The sequence below is a fragment of the Neoarius graeffei genome, chromosome 4 (assembly GCF_027579695.1).
Source record: "Neoarius graeffei isolate fNeoGra1 chromosome 4, fNeoGra1.pri, whole genome shotgun sequence".
NCBI classification, from domain to species: Eukaryota; Metazoa; Chordata; class Actinopteri; order Siluriformes; family Ariidae; genus Neoarius; species Neoarius graeffei.
In genome coordinates this window covers 40057305-40074831 of record NC_083572.1, presented here as the reverse complement: position 1 = coordinate 40074831, position 17527 = coordinate 40057305, and the positions used below count along the sequence as shown (strand labels likewise).

Genomic DNA, 17527 nt, shown 5'->3' with positions numbered 1-17527 from the left:
CTTGGATCGGACACTGTCCTATAAGCAACACCTGGATGAAGTGAAGGCCAAGGTAACAGCAAGGGTCTCGCTCATCCGCCGTCTGGCGGGTTTGACTTGGGGATCTTCCCCCCAGACCCTTCGCATATCCACGCAAGCCCTTGTTCTACCCATAGCCAAATACTGTGCCCCTGCCTGGAGCAGAAGTCCACACATGAACAAGGTAGGTACTGCCATCAACAGCGCCCTCCGGATAGAAACTGGTTGTCTGGAACCCACCCCTTTGTCCCACCTACCAGTCTTTACTGGAATCGCCCTGGCCAGTCTCCGACGGGATGCAGCTACCCTCACCCTGGCAAGAAAAGCCCAGAAGTACGACTGGCACATCCTGCACAAAGCCACAATAACACCGGCTCCATCAGGCAGGCTCAAGTCTCGCCATCCCTACAACAAGGCAGCACAAGAGATGCTGCAGTCTATCCCTGAGGACTTGTCCAGAGATGCCTGGCTGGCAGCATCCTGGAAACAGACGTGGGAGACGGCTGGGCCCTCCCGCATCCAACGATACATCAGGGACCCAGGAGGTGGTGTAAAAGGAGAAGACCTGCCATGCCACCTGTGGACCTCGCTGAACCATCTACACACTGGGGTCGGCCGCTTCAAGTCATCTTTGAAGAAGTGGGGCCTGTCGGACAGTGCAGCATGCGTGTGTTGCAAACCTGAACAGACTGCCGAGCACATAATCACCGGCTGCCCCCTATACAGCCCACCCTCAGAGGCTGGCCCCTTCGACTTAGGACCAGAGACGAGGGCGTAGTTGCACGACACTGAGGGCAGATGGCTACACGCCATCTGTTGATATCTCTCTCTCTCTCTCTCTCTCTCTCTCTCTCTCGTATAACAGTTGTAAATGTTACTTAATTCCACAGGGTGTCGATAATGGTGGACACCGGTGAAAGCGATCACTATTCTCGACACCTCACGTGATTCTCAAATATGCGTTTAGATACAAAATGGCGACTGTCAATTGAAACAGTAAGAAACAAAGTAGGTTTCAACAAAGAGATCATGAAATATCAGAGAATTTGATAAGTAAAAACATGTCCATGATCTTTCCACCATGCTTACCTGCAGTGATAATGTCTGGGTTTTCCTTAAATTGCTGATCGTGCTAAAAAAAATTCCATCTCTGGTAATCCATGTCCCTTCCCACGCCATGTGGCACATCGGGCGGTGCCGATCTCCGTTTCCACAGCCCTTGGCCTCTCGCCTATTACATAGCTAGGGTTACAGTGGGGGGCTAGTCCTCTGGTAACCACAAGAGTTTGACTCCCCACTTGCATCTGTATTGCAGCGTGCCTTGCCAGACGGCAGTAGGTACCATTTTTATGATGGTCTTTGGTATGACCCGACCGTGAATAGAACTCCCGATCTCGAGGGGGACACGCTACCACTAGGCCACTAGCCGGTCATCTCTGGTAATGACAAGATCAAAGGGCGAGGTGAGGTGGGTCTTCCGGTTGATAAATTAGCCAATAATAACTGTTGTAACTGAAACTCACCTTTTTTAAAAATTGTTTTTTATTGGCAAATCTGAAAAGGTGTCAATAATTATGGACTGTCGATAATTGTAGCCGCCGCTCTACCGCCAGTCAGATGTTTCTGAACACTCAGTATTTTAGCTTTTTGTTGTTGTTGTTGTTGTTCGAGTGACCTGATTTTCATTCCTCTAAAAGGTGAAAAACTAACCGAAGAACAGGTTGTGAAGCGAAAAGGGAAATGTTTATTATTAATTAAGTGTTAGAATTACTTTATTTTATTGGATCGATCTAATCCCATCAGAAAAGGCTATGTTTGTATTGCGCCAGTTAATCACTTGTAGAACACCTACACGTTTGTTTATTTGATTGATTATTTGTTTATTTACTTATATATATATATTTTTTTTAAACAACTGCTAACTAGCATTTTTCAGTCCGGCATCCACTTTTTCAGCATTTTTCTCACTGCAGTCTGGCACAACAGTACATTTTCTGCTCCGAATGCTTTACAACTTTCACCACACCACAAACACATCTCGCAATCCCAAAATAAATTCATTCCTCCAAACGTTGAACACTAGTGTCTTTGTACCGAGAATATTTTATCAGTTACAACACAATCACATCAGAAACGCACGGCTGGCATTAGTCCAGATCCACAATTTGACATTTGAGATATATATATATATATATATATATATATATATATATATATATATATATATATATAAAGCAGTAAACAATTATTTGCTCTGTAGCTTTATTCCTGTAATTACTTTCTTATTCTTTACTTGATCTACAACAGGGGAAAAAAACATAAAACGGTTCAGTGTTTCTTTACTGTATAGGAACAAATGAAGTAAAGGGTTGTCTCTATAAAAATTATCTTTTTTTTTTGGCTTTGATTGTTGTCCAATATGGTACGTGTGATGCAGTAATGTGATATGTGGTTTATTTTCATGTTCGGTTTAGGAGCGAAGTGTCACCATTTTGTAATTTGCAGTTGACACTGAGTGAGGCGTGAACAAAAGGATTTTGGAAATTGCGTTCACTGAACGCCTGTTGTATTCGAGCGGGGGGGGGGAACCCCATTCGTTGTTTTAGCTCAAATAGCATTGTGCTACTTGTGTGAAGAATTTCGAAAAAGAGAACTCCGTAGTGAAAATGCTTCTTAGCAGTTGTTAAACCCTTTGTAATACTAAAACTGGCTGTGCCTTTGATCTTTACGCAGGTTTAACTTCCATATGTGCCTGCCTTTCATAAAGCACTCATTTAGAGATCAAGCATTTCATAATTAGTCCCAGAAGAATTTTATTTCCTTATTTAATTATTGTTCTGCATCATCACGCTTGATCTTTTGGCAATAATAATCGTTAAACTATAATAAAGCAATACAACAAAAGAGTTGATTACAACTCCAGATCTGTGCAGCATCATGAAGGATGATAAAGTATCAGCTGATTTGTTAACCTTCGAAAACATAAGTTGCGCACAACACATGAAGACACTTTTTTTTTTTAAATTATTGGAGCATTTAACACAAATAAGTGACGATTATCAACCAGCTCCAAGTCGGCTGATAATCAGTTTTCTTTTTGAAAATGGTCAAGGATTGAGGTATAGGTAAAGCAGGTAGATTAAGACCACATGTTTAGGAAGATGAATGGTGCTGCACTGGAGCGACTGCTATACAAAAAAAAAAAAAAGCAGCAGGCGAGCTGGGTCTCGGGCTTTGTCTGTAACTCATCTTTGCTTTACAGGTTATTGCATGTCCCTCTTAGGACTGCACAGTGTATTGTGTGTTGATTCCTGTCACATAGTACGTTTCTTGTGTTCTGTAAGATGTCGGAGGCTCCGAGATAAGTCTCCAAGTGTTTTGATAAGATCCTGGAAAGGACTTGGCACTGATATGATCCAGGGGAAAAAAAAAAAAAAAGGCAGTATATGGTATCTTTGTCAAATAAATGTGACAAATCACAGTTTAGCTAGTTGAAGAGATTGCAAGAAATACCAGCAATGTGCAGAGCTCGATTTGCATTGTTCAGTTTTGTCGATATCATGCAGTTCTACTCTTTTTGAAATTATGAGAAGAGTTTCCGTGAATGCAGCGACAAATGGACCCAAACCGAATGAGGGTTTTTTTTCTCTCTCTCGCTCTGTGTGTGTGTGTGTGTGTGTGTGTGTGTGTGTGTGTGTGTTTATATCTTGGTTGAGGATGTAACATCTGACAGTTTTGACCTTGTGAGGCTCTTTGGCTGGTCCCTGTGAGAAAAGCTTTTTATAATAATAAAAAAAAAACCCTGCACCTCTCATGAAAAATAAATAAACTGCCGCCAAAAAGCTTTCTTTTTACCAATTATGTCAATGGAAGGTCCTCACAGGAATAGTAAGACAGATGTCAAAAACATGTCTTTACACTAGCTCTACACTGTGCACTTTAAATTTTTTTCTCTTCTCATCTTTAGTAGCACATTACCAATACCTGTTTAAAATTTTTTTTTGCTTTCTAAACTCTTCTTCCTTTCCCTCTGTCTCCCTCCCCCTTCCTTTCCTATTTTTTCTGCTCTCTATCTCTCCATCTATCCCCCCCCCCATAACATCTGTAATGTCGGAGTCATAAATATCACAGGAGCCCACGTTCTGCATATTTTCCCCTGCTGTAATGAGAGGAACGCAGCTAATCAGATGGCTCTTATCTAGAGCAGGGAATGGATTTAATGGAGATGGCAGGGATCTGTTCTCTGCTCACAAGTGGAGTCCCTTGGTAACAGCGTTAGCTTTTTTTTTTTTTTGTCGTCGAGAGTCCACTCGCTTAAATTACATGTAGGTATGGCGGCAGGTGCTGTTTTTCGCCTCTGCTTATGGCACAGACAGGGAGTTATTTTAGAGTGTGTGTGTGTGTGTGTGTGTGTGTGTGTGTGTGTGTGTGTGTGTGTGTGTGTGTGTGTGTGTTTTGACAGCTGAAAGTCGAAAGCTGTGATGGCGTCTGAAATGTAGTAAGAACCTGTGAGCGTGTTGTGCCATGATCTTGGATCATCAAAACACAGACCAGCTTAACGAACGGCTCCTGCAGCCTTTTCTCTCGCTTTTCTCATCTCCTTCATCCTGTGTTTTAATAGGAGCTCTTTGCAAAACGCTGACCACAGACAGGGCCACTTTATTATGCAAATCTGGCCAAGTGATGGGCTCTGCAGATTCACCAAGGCTATGTGTCACTTTCTGAACCCACCCGATGACATTCTGAAGAATTCTGTCTGTCAGTTTGTGGACACAGCGTTTATAGTTATGAGTTGGCCTGCGAGTCATTGACGTTTGTTGTTGTCACTGCGGTGCATATTTTGTCTGATTATTAGATGGATAAATATCACTAAAATCAGAAGTGCTTGCTGTTAGGAGAAAAAAAAAAAGAAATGTCGAAGTGTTAAGATGCATTTAGGTCGTTCTGAGAACTTCTGGAATTAGTTTGTCACAGTTCAAATCAACTCTTGTGGTTAGATTTCATCACGTTTTTATGTTTTTTTCCTCACTGTTTGAGTCACCCATGTTTATGTGGGTTGTGTAAATTGAAGGGACGCTCCCCACCTTTATAACATGGTATCTGTTCCTGTTTGTAATTTGCTGATGTTAATTTGCATCTCTCTCTCTCTCTCTCTCTCTCTCTCTGCTGTCTGTATTTCAGATCTTTCACGTTCACCCCCTTGCCGTGCTGTGGTGAATTTTGATTGGAAGAATGGAGTGTCAGTCGTCTCTAAACAACTGCTGAAGGTATTTCAACATTAGAGAGTTTAATTTCGAGATCTTTTGCACATCTGTGAGAACAAACATTTTGTAGAGTGGAAATCACACGACACGTTTCCTGGTAATTAAATGTAATTCAACTGAAAATCTTACGAATGTCTGTTTGTCTCTTGAAGTCTTTCTTTCGTAAAGCATTTTTAGATCGGATAGCAAGGTGTAAAATGCATATGCATCACCTTTAATAGAGTTAAATGACTGGTGCGGCTGTGTGAGAACACGTTTAATTGCCCCATGTTACATTCCAGCAGGATGACTTCAACGTAGTTCTTGTAATATAATTAAAAATACACGTCAGGAGGGATGAACTGCCTTTCGTACAAAATGCCAAACAAATGCTGTCACTTCAGCCCATGTGTCAGCAGTACCCACTTTTTAATGCATCTCCGTCATTTGCTGCTGTTGAGTGCGCGCACGTGTGTGTGTGTGTGTGTGAGAGAGAGAGAGAGAGAGAGAGAGAGAGAGAGTGAATATGTACATAAATTTTCTGCACCCTTTTGGCTCTATGCTATCAAAGCTGCCGACACAACATCAGTACACATGCGTGCGCGCGCGCACACACGTACCCAACAGAGAGGCGACAGTGACATTTGCGCTGAGGTAATGGAATCCATGTGCAATTAAATTCCAGACCTTAAATTCCAGAATCTGTCTGCACTTTCTCTGTGCTCATCCTCCATCTCTTGCCAATGGTCTCTGAGGTAGTGTTTTTGGTTTTAGTGCATTTTGACAAAAAACTTTTTTTTCCCCTTTTCTGGTAGTTAATTACATAAAATGTCAATGACAAAAGAGCATTACTATTGCTGTACGCCAAATATATATATATATATATATATATATATATATATATATATATATATATATATAATAAAGAACAAAATTTCAAATATGAAAAATTTTGTTTGCACTGGGCTGCATTAATGTTGCTTTAATGAATTGCATTGAAGGTGACTTGCTATTTGGCGGGCACCACAGGTGACCCCCGACCTGCGCTGATAGAAACATGAAGCTAAGGAGAGGGCAGGCGAGGATGGAAGGCGAGAAGAGATGAATGGTATATGCACTGGCTGCAGCAGCGGCCACTACACGTAACGCCTCATTTGCAGGCTTGTGGTGGGCAGTGCTGTGAATCATTGATCTGTGGGAGGAGCTTCAGCAAAGCGCATTATCCCCTTTCTCTCCCTCTCACACATGCATGCTCGCTCTCTCTCTCTCTCTCTGTTTCAAGTGCTGATGATGCATTTGGCCAGTGGTTATGCTCCAGGCTCCTCTTTCTCACTAACTCATATCTTTCATGAAGGATCTTTGCACACAGCAGAGGCCAAACTGGAATCATAGAGAGATGAGGGCTGTGTAGGCCCTTAAACGTGGAAAGAATGGGTGTCACACATCCTTTCCACATCGAGTGATTAAAACGAAACAAAGGCCTAAGCGAAGAAGTAGTGACTGAAAACATGTCATCTTTTTTTTCCCCCCCTTTCCTTTCCCATTTCAGAATCCTTTCAGAGGTGCCAACCTCTATGGTTTAACCAAAGCATTTATAGCTTTTGATCCTTTGCTCAAAGAGACAGCTGAAAATAGAAATTTTTCGGTTTTCCAAATATATCTAAAAAGATCTCAGTATAAATCTGCATCTGGATTCTGCTTTGTGATCATGTCTGTTGTTGAAAGTGCTCTATGAATAAAATGATCAGAACAGCTGATTCACTGAAAGGGAAAGGACGCAGGACTTGAAAGATGCATTTGTTTTTGCTGCATGCTGACTTTATGGAGATGGACTTTTTGAACCTCTGTCTGTCAATAGAAAACAAGTGAGTGGGACTGTGGTCCCTGGTATCAATACATTTGTAAGCAGTTTATTATCATTATATAATATCTGACATGGACCAGGCTGCAGAATGTCCCCGTGTTTATTTAGTAACAGTTGTATAAACTAAGTTTATACACTCAGCTGGTTACTTATAAATTCATACATTTCTGCAGTTAAATATTATTGCAACTGATGCATTTTATCATTTAAAAGGAATATGCCATTCACTTCAAGTATTTTGTATTGTTCCCTGAGATGCTTTTGTAAAAGCTGTGAGTTGTTTTTTTTTTTAATTAAAAAAACAAAACAAAACCTGGCTCTTTTTTTCTCGTACTGTTTTTAGTATGGTAAGAAAACCCAATAGGGTAAGACGGGCTGATTTTTGCAACTGTTTTAAATATTAAATGTGTAATTAGCTTCACTCTGATTGGCTAAAATCTTTAAACGAGAACTCTGTTGACCACACCCTCACCACCAACATGTGTGGAATTGTACATCCCCAAATCAGAAGATTTTGGGACGGTACAGAAAATGCAAATAAAACAGAAAGTAGTGATTTCTAAATTTACTTTGACTTGTACTAGTGCATCTCAAAAAATTAGAATACCATGAAAAAGTTCCTTTTTTTCATAATTTAATTCAAAAAGGTAAACTTTCATATATTCTATATTCATTACATGTAAAGTGAAATATTTAAAGCCTTTTTTGTTTTAATTTTGATGATTATGGCTTATAGCTCATGAAAAATCAGAAATCCAGTATCTCAAATTATTAGAATATTCCCGTAGATCAATCAAAAAAAGGATTTACAATACAGAAATGTCCAACTTCAGAAAAGTATATTCATTTATACACTCAATACTTGGTTGGGGCTCCTTTACCATGAATTACTGTATCAATGCGGTGTGGCATGGAGGTGATCAGTCTGTGGCACTGCTGAGGTGTTATTGAAGCCCAGGTTGCTTTGATAGTGGCCTTCAGCGTATCTGTATTTTTGGGTCGGGTGTTTCTCATCTTCCTCTTGACAATACCCCATAGATTCTCTATGGGGTTCAGGTCAGGCAAGTTGGCTGGCCAATCAAACACAGTAATATAATGGTCAGCAAACCATTTGGTAGTAGTTTTGGCACTGTGGGTAGGTGCTAAGTCCTGCTGGAAAAGGAAATCAGCATCTCCAAAAAGCTCGTCAGCAGATGGAAGCATGAAGTGCTCTAAAATCTCCTGGTAGATGGCTGTGTTTACTTTGGACTTGATAAAATACAGTGGACCAACACCAGCAGATGACATGGCACCCCAAATCATCACAGACTGTGGAAACTTCACACTGGGCTTCAAACACCTTGGATTCTGTGCCTCTCCACTCTTCCTCCAGACTCTAGAACTGTGATTTCCAAATTAAATGCAAAATGTACTTTCATCTGAAAAGAGGACTTTGGACCACTGAGCAACAGTCCATTTCTTTCTCTCCTTAGCCCAGATAAGACACTTCTGACATTGTCTCTGGCTCAGGAGTAGCTTGATATTAGGAATGCGAAAGTTGTATCCCCTTTCTTGAAGATGTCTGTTCGTGATGGGTCTTGATACACTGACACCAGCCTCAGTCCACTCCTTGTGAAGCTCTCCCAAGTTCTTGAATCAACTTTTCTTGACAATCCTCTCAAGACTGCGGCCATCCCTGTTGCTTGTGCACCTTTTCCAGCCACCCTTTTCAGCAGTGACCTTTTGTGGCTTACCCTCCTTGTGGAGGGCATCAGTGATCATCATCTGGACAACAGTCAAGTCAGCAGTCTTCCCCATGATTGTGGTTGTGTGTACTGAACTAGACCTGAGAGATACACTGTGTTCATACTGTTTTACTCGAAATGAAAGATTCTAAATTTTTGAGATTTTTTTTTATGTTTTTGTACTGTATGCCATACTGATTAAAATTAAAATAGAAAAATGCTTGAAACATTTTAGTTTATGTGTAATGAGTCTATAAGATATAACATTTTCACTTTCTTAAATAACTGATGGAAAATATTGAACTTTTTCACAATATTCTAATTTTTTGAGATGCACTAGTATTTCATACCAGACAGTATGAACCCAAGATATTTCATGTTTTGTCTGGTCAACTTCATTTAATTTCTTAATATACATCAGTTTCTGCTTTTCAGGCCTACAACACATTCCAAAAAAGGTGGGATGGGGTAATTTAGGGCTAGCAATGAGGTAAAACAATTAAATAACAATGTGATTTTGAAATGTGATGTCAACAGATGACTAACCATGATTTGGTACAAAATCATTATTTAGGAAAGGCCTCGTCTTTGAGGAGCAAAAATGGGCTGAGGATCTCCAGTTTGTCAACAAATGTATGAGAAAATTATTGAAATGTTTAAAAACAGTGTTCCTCAAAGAAAGATATGAAGGGATTTGGATATTTCACCATTTTAATATCGTTAAACGGTTCAAGGAATATGGAGGATTTTCGGTGCATAAAGGGCAAGGGCACAAGCCTAAGCTGAACACCCAAGATCCTCTGATCCCTCAGATGGCACTGCATCAAGAACCATCATTCATCGGTAGCTGATAGAACCACATGGGCTTGGGATCACTTTGGTAAACCTTTGTCAAGCTCTACAATACAGAGTTGCATCCACAAATGCCAGTTAAAACTTGACTGTGCAAAAATGAAGCCTTATATTAATTGTATCCAAAAGTGCCTCTGACTTCTCTGGGCTCGGAGGCACCTTGGATGGACCATCACACAGTGGAAACGTCTACTGTGGTCAGATGAATCAGTATTCCAGGTCTATTTTGGAAGAAATAGATGCCGTGTGCTCCAGACCAAAGACGAAAAGGACCATCCAGACTGTTAACAGCAACAAGTCCAAAAGTCAGGGTCTGCCATGGTATGGGGTTGTATCAGTGCCCTTGGCAAAGGTAGCTTACACTTTTGTGATGGCAGCATTAATGCATTGAGATTTTGGAGCAACATGTCCTGCCTTCAAGACGACATCTCATCTCATTATCTGTAGCCGCTTTATCCTGTTCTACAGGGTCGCAGGCAAGCTGGAGCCTATCCCAGCTGACTACGGGCGAAAGGCGGGGTACACCCTGGACAAGTCGCCAGGTCATCACAGGGCTGACACATAGACACAGACAACCATTCACACTCACATTCACACCTACGGTCAATTTAGAGTCACCAGTTAACCTAACCTGCATGTCTTTGGACTGTGGGGGAAACCGGAGCACCCGGAGGAAACCCACGCGGACACGGGGAGAACATGCAAACTCCGCACAGAAAGGCCCTCGCCGGCCACGGGGCTCGAACCCGGACCTTCTTGCTGTGAGGCAACAGCGCTAACCACTACACCACCGTGCCGCCCAAGACGACATCTTTTCCAGGGATTTTTCAACAAGGCAGTGCAAAACCACATTCTGCACACATTACAAAGGCAGGGCTGTGGAAGAAGAGGGTGCCTGTCTCCTCTGTCCCCAACAGAGAATGTGATATGAATTGTTGCACATCTTAAGACCTGTTTGCAGGAAGAATAGGACAATAATCAAAATTGAAATAAGTGTGCATTTTGAAAAATCAATAAAATCAATAAAATTCATGAACATCAAATAATGTGCTGCTATATTGTTTTGAGTGCAATACAGGTCAAAGGTTATTTACAAATCATAGTTTTCAGTTTTGATTTGAATTTCAACATCCCGTCCCAGCTTTTTCTGATTTGTGGTTGTAGCTACACTAAACTTCTGTGCCAGGATTGTAGCCTTACATGTATGAACTTGAGCCTGAAGAGGAAAATGAAGGCATGGACACAGAACCAGTACCATGACCAAAACTACAGAGGCTGTTCACCTTGGAGACCTGCTGTGGATATGGGCACGGCCTGTTGCGAGATTTCCACCCTCTTCCCAGAGCTCACTGGACACTTTGAAGGAATATGCAGACTCGAGTTTTCTTTTATGCATCCTGGAACAGCACATTTGTGTGTTCCCCCTGATATCTCTCTTTATTCCTTCCAGGTATCGTTTGCTGAATAACTTGGTAGATGGCTACATCTTCTAGATTCAGATTGCTGTGGGTTGGTCCTAAGAAGAAGAAGCCTTTATTTTGTCACATATACACTCCAGCATTTCACCCATCTGAAGCACTGAGCACGCACACACCCATACCCAGAGCAGTGGGCAGCTATCAAACAGCACCCAGGGAGCCCAGGGGGTTAGGTGCCTTGCTCAAGGGCACTTCAGCCATGAATGGATGGGACAAGGGGGAGGGGAAAATGTTTGTTCTTTCAATCCCCAGGGAATTGAACCGGTGACCCTTTGGGCCCAAGGCTGCTTCTCTAACCTTTAGGCTATGCCTGCCCCATATGTTAATGCTGGATGGGACCACAAAAATGAGAATAGATTCGACATAAAATGCATGCATTTTTGTAATCCGCTTGTTCTCTGCGCTTATTTTCTTTTTCTGGCCATTACAGACTGGGAAGGTAAAAGTCCAATTTGAAAGGCCCAGTATGTCCCCAAGTCACATCGACATTCAAACATGGCAAGAACAAAAAAGTTTTCCATGGCACGTCCCCTTTCAGCTGTTAGTATGGCGCCCTAATTTTTTCCCTCTGCCTGCTAAGATTTTCTTTTTAGCAATGCTGGCACTTCTGTGCATTATTGGTTTCTCCCTGAGCCCAAAATACTCCCAAATCTTAGTTTACAAAACTGCCAGCATTTGCTGGAGATGAATGTCCATCCATTCATCCATCCATTATCCGTTACTGCTTATCCTGTGCAGGGTCGCGGGCAAGCTGGAGCCTATCCCAGCTGAATATGGGTGAAAGGCGGGGTACACCCTGGACAAGTCGCCAGATCATCACAGGGCCGACACATAGACACAGACAACCATTCACACTCACATTCACACCTACGGTCAATTTAGAGTCACTAGTTAACCTAACCTGCATGTCTTTGGACTGTGGAGGAAACCCACGCAGACACGGGGAGAACACAAAAGGCCCCCGTTGGCTACTGGGCTCGCACCCAGAACCTTGCTGTGAGGCAACGATGCTAACCACTACACCACCGTGCCACCTAGAGATGAATGTATCAGATGAAAATGTATGCAACATCCTCAGCCCTCTATGCAGGTGCATTCTTTGGCTTTTTGACTTTCCATTATCTGTAGCTGCTTGTCCTGTGCAGGGTCGCAGGCAAGCTGGAGCCTATCCCAGCTGACTATGAGCAAGAGGCGGGGTACACCCTGGACAAGTCGCCAGGTCATCACAGGGCTGACACGCAAACAACCGTTCACACTCACATTGCTTTTTGACCTTTAATTGCATAATACGTGTGAGTGTGTTTGTGTTCAGGAAGTAACAGCTCGAAAAATAAGGAGGTCACAATGGGTGCCAAGCTGAAACTTGATGTGCAGAAAAATTAAAACGATAAACCACCTCAGTGACCTCAAGTTGTCAACATTTGACCTGTGTGTTGAGCTGCGTGAACACTCCAGCACTTCCGTCTCTTCTCACCCGACTCTATCAGTATGGCTCTTTTCTAAGAGTTTTGCTTCACAAGTGATAAACACAAGGTGTCTCTGGCTTAGGATGTGAAGCTGATCTAATTGTGTAATTGTCCCTGCTCGGATATGTTCAGTGGTGTGAGAGCACACTGAAGCACGTTGAAGCTTTTGCTTGCTTATTTGTGGCCATGAATTACGTGGGGGCAAACAATTGACATCTAACTAGCCTTGGGATTGAGAAGTGTGTATTTTGCCCTTTCCTTCACATCAGATCATGTGCTGTTTAGTACACAGTTTACTATGCAGGCTTGTAGCTGTTTGCCTGCAAACATAACACTTAGGGTGTATTCAGACCAGGATAGTTCGATAGTTCACTTGCTTTGGTCCGAACCAAATGTTTTTTTTATTTTTTCATTTTGGTGCGGTTCGCTTTCACACTGTACATTTTAGTAAGCGGACCAAAATCTGTCAACAAAGCCACGCGCCCTGAGGTCGTTCAGCTATTGGTCAGAGACGACACGCGCACAAAGCGTTAAGTTCAAAAGTAGTCATGGAGGCTTTCCGTGCTGTTATTCTTTTTAATGTCATCAAAGCTATATGTTTTTTCCAGTTTTTACTGTTTTCACAATTGTGCGATTACTATGCTGTTGTACAAGTAATTTATCAACGACGACGACAAAGGGCAAGGCGGCTACGGAGGATAGCGCTGATGAGCGCACATCATGTTGTGACAGTTCTGGCTCTTCACGCAATAGATGAATTTCTTTTCTGTGTCGCTAGTACCGCCACTTTTTGAAAGAACGTCCCTGATTTTAATGTAGGTCTGACGGAGTTTCTTCACTTTTAGCCGACATTGTTCTGGGGAGCGCGTGAACCCCTTCTCCTTCATTTTCTCACTGAATACAGCAAACACGTTGGCATTTTTGTGTGTTCTCTCCAAAAGCTCAGATATGTGGACATCTGCCCATATAACCACAAGGGTACGCGTTTCTTCCTCGGCCCACGTTTGCCCCCTACTCATTTTTTGTACTCTGTAGTCTAGCCTACCGCTGGTCTGAATGACTGAACGACTGTTGTAAGGTTCCCTTGACAACTGAAACAGTGTTTGCACTTTGCAGTGGAGTGTCAAGACTCTGTTTCCCATAATGCTCGATAAGGTATTAGGCAGAGACCCGTCCACCCGTAAATTTGACGGGCAATTGCCGATTTCAACGGGCAAGTATACACACAGACGGATACTGAAACGGACGATAATGCCGAAAATTTTCGCACATGAATACTCCCACATGTCATCCGATAAATCCAGTTATGTTCCGCCCACACACGGACTGGCCATCGGGAGTAGCGGGAGTTTTCCCGGTGGGCTGGTGGTTCAGCGTGGGCCGGCGGAGAAAAAAAAAAAAAAAAACAGTTGCGCGCTGGCCTTTAATATGATAAGCAATGTTAACAGTTTCTTTAACAAACTGTTAACATTGCTTATTACAGTTGCGCGCTGGCCTTTAATATGATAAGCAATGTTAACAGTTTGTTAAAGAAACTGTTAACATTGCTTATCATATTAAAGGCCAGCGCGCAACTGTTTTTTTTTTTTTTTTTTTTTCTCCGCTGGCCCACACTGAACCACCGGCCCACTGGGAAAACTCCCGCTACTCCCGATGGCCAGTCCGTGTGTGGTTCCGCCATCATTTACAAATCGTAAGAAACACAGTTTAATACGAAAAATACTGAAAACTTGAAATGAAAAATCAGAATATTTCATCGTTTCCGCCATTTTGGCCCGCACTGAATCTTGTAACATGCGGACTGAATAAATCGCGAATTCTGATTGGTCGAAAATTGCCAAACACCCTGCGTTGTAGTTTCCTCTTTCTTGGCGGGAGAACCGCATTTTTTTTTGCTGACTCACTCTTCTGGATCAAGATGAATCCCAACAAACGCCCCAAATTGAATGTGACAAAAACTGATTCGTTTTTCCACAAAAAGACAGAAAAGGTATGTGTGATACATTGATTAACAAGGGGGGTTCATTGGGGTATGGTAAAATAGAATACTGTTGTTTTTTTTTTTTTATTAAATACTGTAACTAGATCAAAAGATTATATACAATTCATTGTTGTTTATTTTCTTTTCACTTTTGTTACCAAATCAAACACCATACATACATCTGATACATTCAGGAGTGAAACTGAAAAAAATACAAAGTAAAAATATGCAATATTTCTGATCAAAAATTACACGCCATTTCACCCTGAAAATGTCCTAGAATGCAGGAAATGAAGTCTAAATTTCAAAAATTTTCTGGGGGGGCATGCCCCCAGACCCCCCTAGAGGGACTTCGCGCCTGCGGCGCTCGTCTTCGCACCTGCGGCGCTTATCAGGATTATATAAAATATTATTTTTGACTGGTAAATTTCTTTTTCTGCCTAATACCCTAATGCTCGACAAACGACGGAAGCTCCCGAGGTACAAAAAAGCAAAACTGTCAGATTAGGTCCGGTCTGCTTTCGCACCTCCAAAAGGTCCGCACCAGGGTTCCTTTGGTCCGGACCGAGTCCGACCTTGCAGCTCGGTCTCGGTCCGCTTGTTTGGTGATTTGTATTCAGACCAACCCAAAAGGTCCGGACCAAGGGAAATTTGGTTCGTTTGGTCGTTTGGTCCGGACCAAACAACGTAGGTGTGAATATGCCCTTACTTAACCACAATTTAATACCTCGCCACTCCATACGCCACCAGATTACGAACCTGACTGAGTCGCCTCTCCTTCAGCAATCGATCCATAACATGTGTCACCCGGGGGCTCCTGACTTCATCATTCAGTTTTTTTTTGTTGAAGCGTTTTTAAAAATTTATTATTATATTTGCACATCTTGAACTCCTCCTCGGTATTTAATTACTGGGATTTGCTAATCAGTTTTGTATGAAGTTGTTTTTACACTACCGTTCAAAAGTTTGGGGTCACCCAGACAATTTTGTGTTTGCCATGAAAAGTCACACTTTTATTTACCACCATAAGTTGTAAAAATGAATAGAAAATATAGTCGAGACATTTTTCTGGCCATTTTGAGCATTTAATCGACCCCACAAATGTGATGCTCCAGAAACTCAATCTGCTCAAAGGAAGGTCAGTTTTATAGCTTCTCTAAAGAGCTCAACTGTTTTCAGCTGTGCTAACATGATTGTACAAGGATTTTCTAATCATCCATTAGCCTTCTGAGGCAATGAGCAAACACATTGTACCATTAGAACACTGGAGTGAGAGTTGCTGGAAATGGGCCTCTATACACCTATGGAGATATTGCACCAAAAACCAGACATTTGCAGCTAGAATAGTCATTTACCACATTAGCAATGTATAGAGTGGATTTCTGATTAGTTTAAAGTGATCTTCATTGAAAAGAACAGTGCTTTTCTTTCAAAAATAAGGACATTTCAGAGTGACCCCAAACTTTTGAACGGTCGTGTATGTCTTGTACTTGTATACTCTCTTATTTTCCGGCTGCAGTAAGCAACTTTTAAAGGAGACGTGACTCCTGTGTTTGGAGATGTATACAGAATATTCAGCAGACATGTGATCTATTAATTTAATATACTATTTATAGCACGCGTAAAATGAATTAAAATATAAAAAGGATTAAAAGGATAGTCACTGTGACAGAGCAGCGAGGGCCAGAACAAGGCGAGTTTATGATTTTCTAATCAGGCTGTGGCTTTTATTGGCAGCCGCTCACGAGAGAACGCGTTCAGATCCCAGTGTGGCCTTCACCCCTGAAATTAACGCGTGAGCCGGAAACATTGCACGTTGAAGGAAAGTTAGTAAAAGTCAGGTGACAAATATGACGAGCTTAACTAAATGGCGCTAGTTTCAATTACTTGTTAGCGTCTGTTAAATATTCCTCCTCAAAAATTCGCAGCCACCCCTAACTGTGGCTTCCTGTTTTGGTGACGTGGGGCCGTTGCAAAGAGAGGTGTCAGGAAAAGAACACAGGGCCTGGATGGAGTGCTGGACAGATGGCTGTTTTGTTGTGTGTGTTTGTGTGTGCGTTTGTGTAGAGGAAACAACACACACACAAAAAAAAAAACTTGCAGTGAACAGCAAATTATTGCTGGTGTTTCCACACATACACACGCACACACATACACTTTCCTGTTTAGACTTAAAGGTGATTGTGGGGACCTGGAAGTGGCAGATGACGGAAGAGGAGAGAGTAGTTAGAAAGAGAGAAAAAAAAAGTATTTATTTACAGTGAAATTTCACACAGGATGCCACCCCACATGTCCCCCTCCTTTCCCTTGCTGCAGGTTTGTGTGTGTGTGCGTGTGTGTGTTGGAGTTCAGGGTGCTGGCCTGTATTGTGGTACAGGTCTGGGTCTGGGCTAGACCTGCCAGCGGTCACTCAACGGTGCTTCCTGCCTGAACAACAGGGAAGAGGGAGCCAGGTTAGCGCAGGTCACAGAGATTGGGAGTGGACTGGAAATAGGGCAGAGAGACAAGTGGTGTGTGGGTGCGTCTGAGTCTGTGGGTGGATGTATATCCTGAGTCCAATGTGGAAGCCATGTTGTCATTCAACTGATTTTAAACAGTGATTTTTTTTTTTTTGCAAACGCTTCACTGTTCATTTTCAAGTCTAATCACGGCTCGTCTGCATTTAGAGTTACGGGATTTCTGGCACATTTGGACTGTAATAGCCTGAATCCTGAGCAAAAATAACTGCTATTTAAAATAAAACTTTAATCCTGCTAATGTGCCAAGAGCACAGTATGTCCTCCCAAAGTTAAAAGGAAACCAGCAATATTAATGGCTGATTAAATAATTAGTCCTGACAATGCTTCTGTTCTACTGCTGATAGAAACATATAAGCCACTTGGGGGTGAAAAATGGTCATGA

The 17527-nt window shown here is 42.1% G+C and overlaps 1 protein-coding gene across 6 annotated transcripts in view; it reads left to right on the top strand.

Annotated features, from left to right (window-relative positions):
• Window positions 1-17527, top strand: part of foxp1b (forkhead box P1b) — a 402937-nt gene that overhangs the window by 22855 nt on the left and 362555 nt on the right. For all 6 annotated transcript variants that reach the window (XM_060919243.1, XM_060919242.1, XM_060919241.1 and 3 more), the window contains one exon: window positions 5200-5285. The gene's annotated coding sequence lies outside the window, so the exon portion shown is untranslated. The remainder of the gene's footprint in view (window positions 1-5199; window positions 5286-17527) is intronic.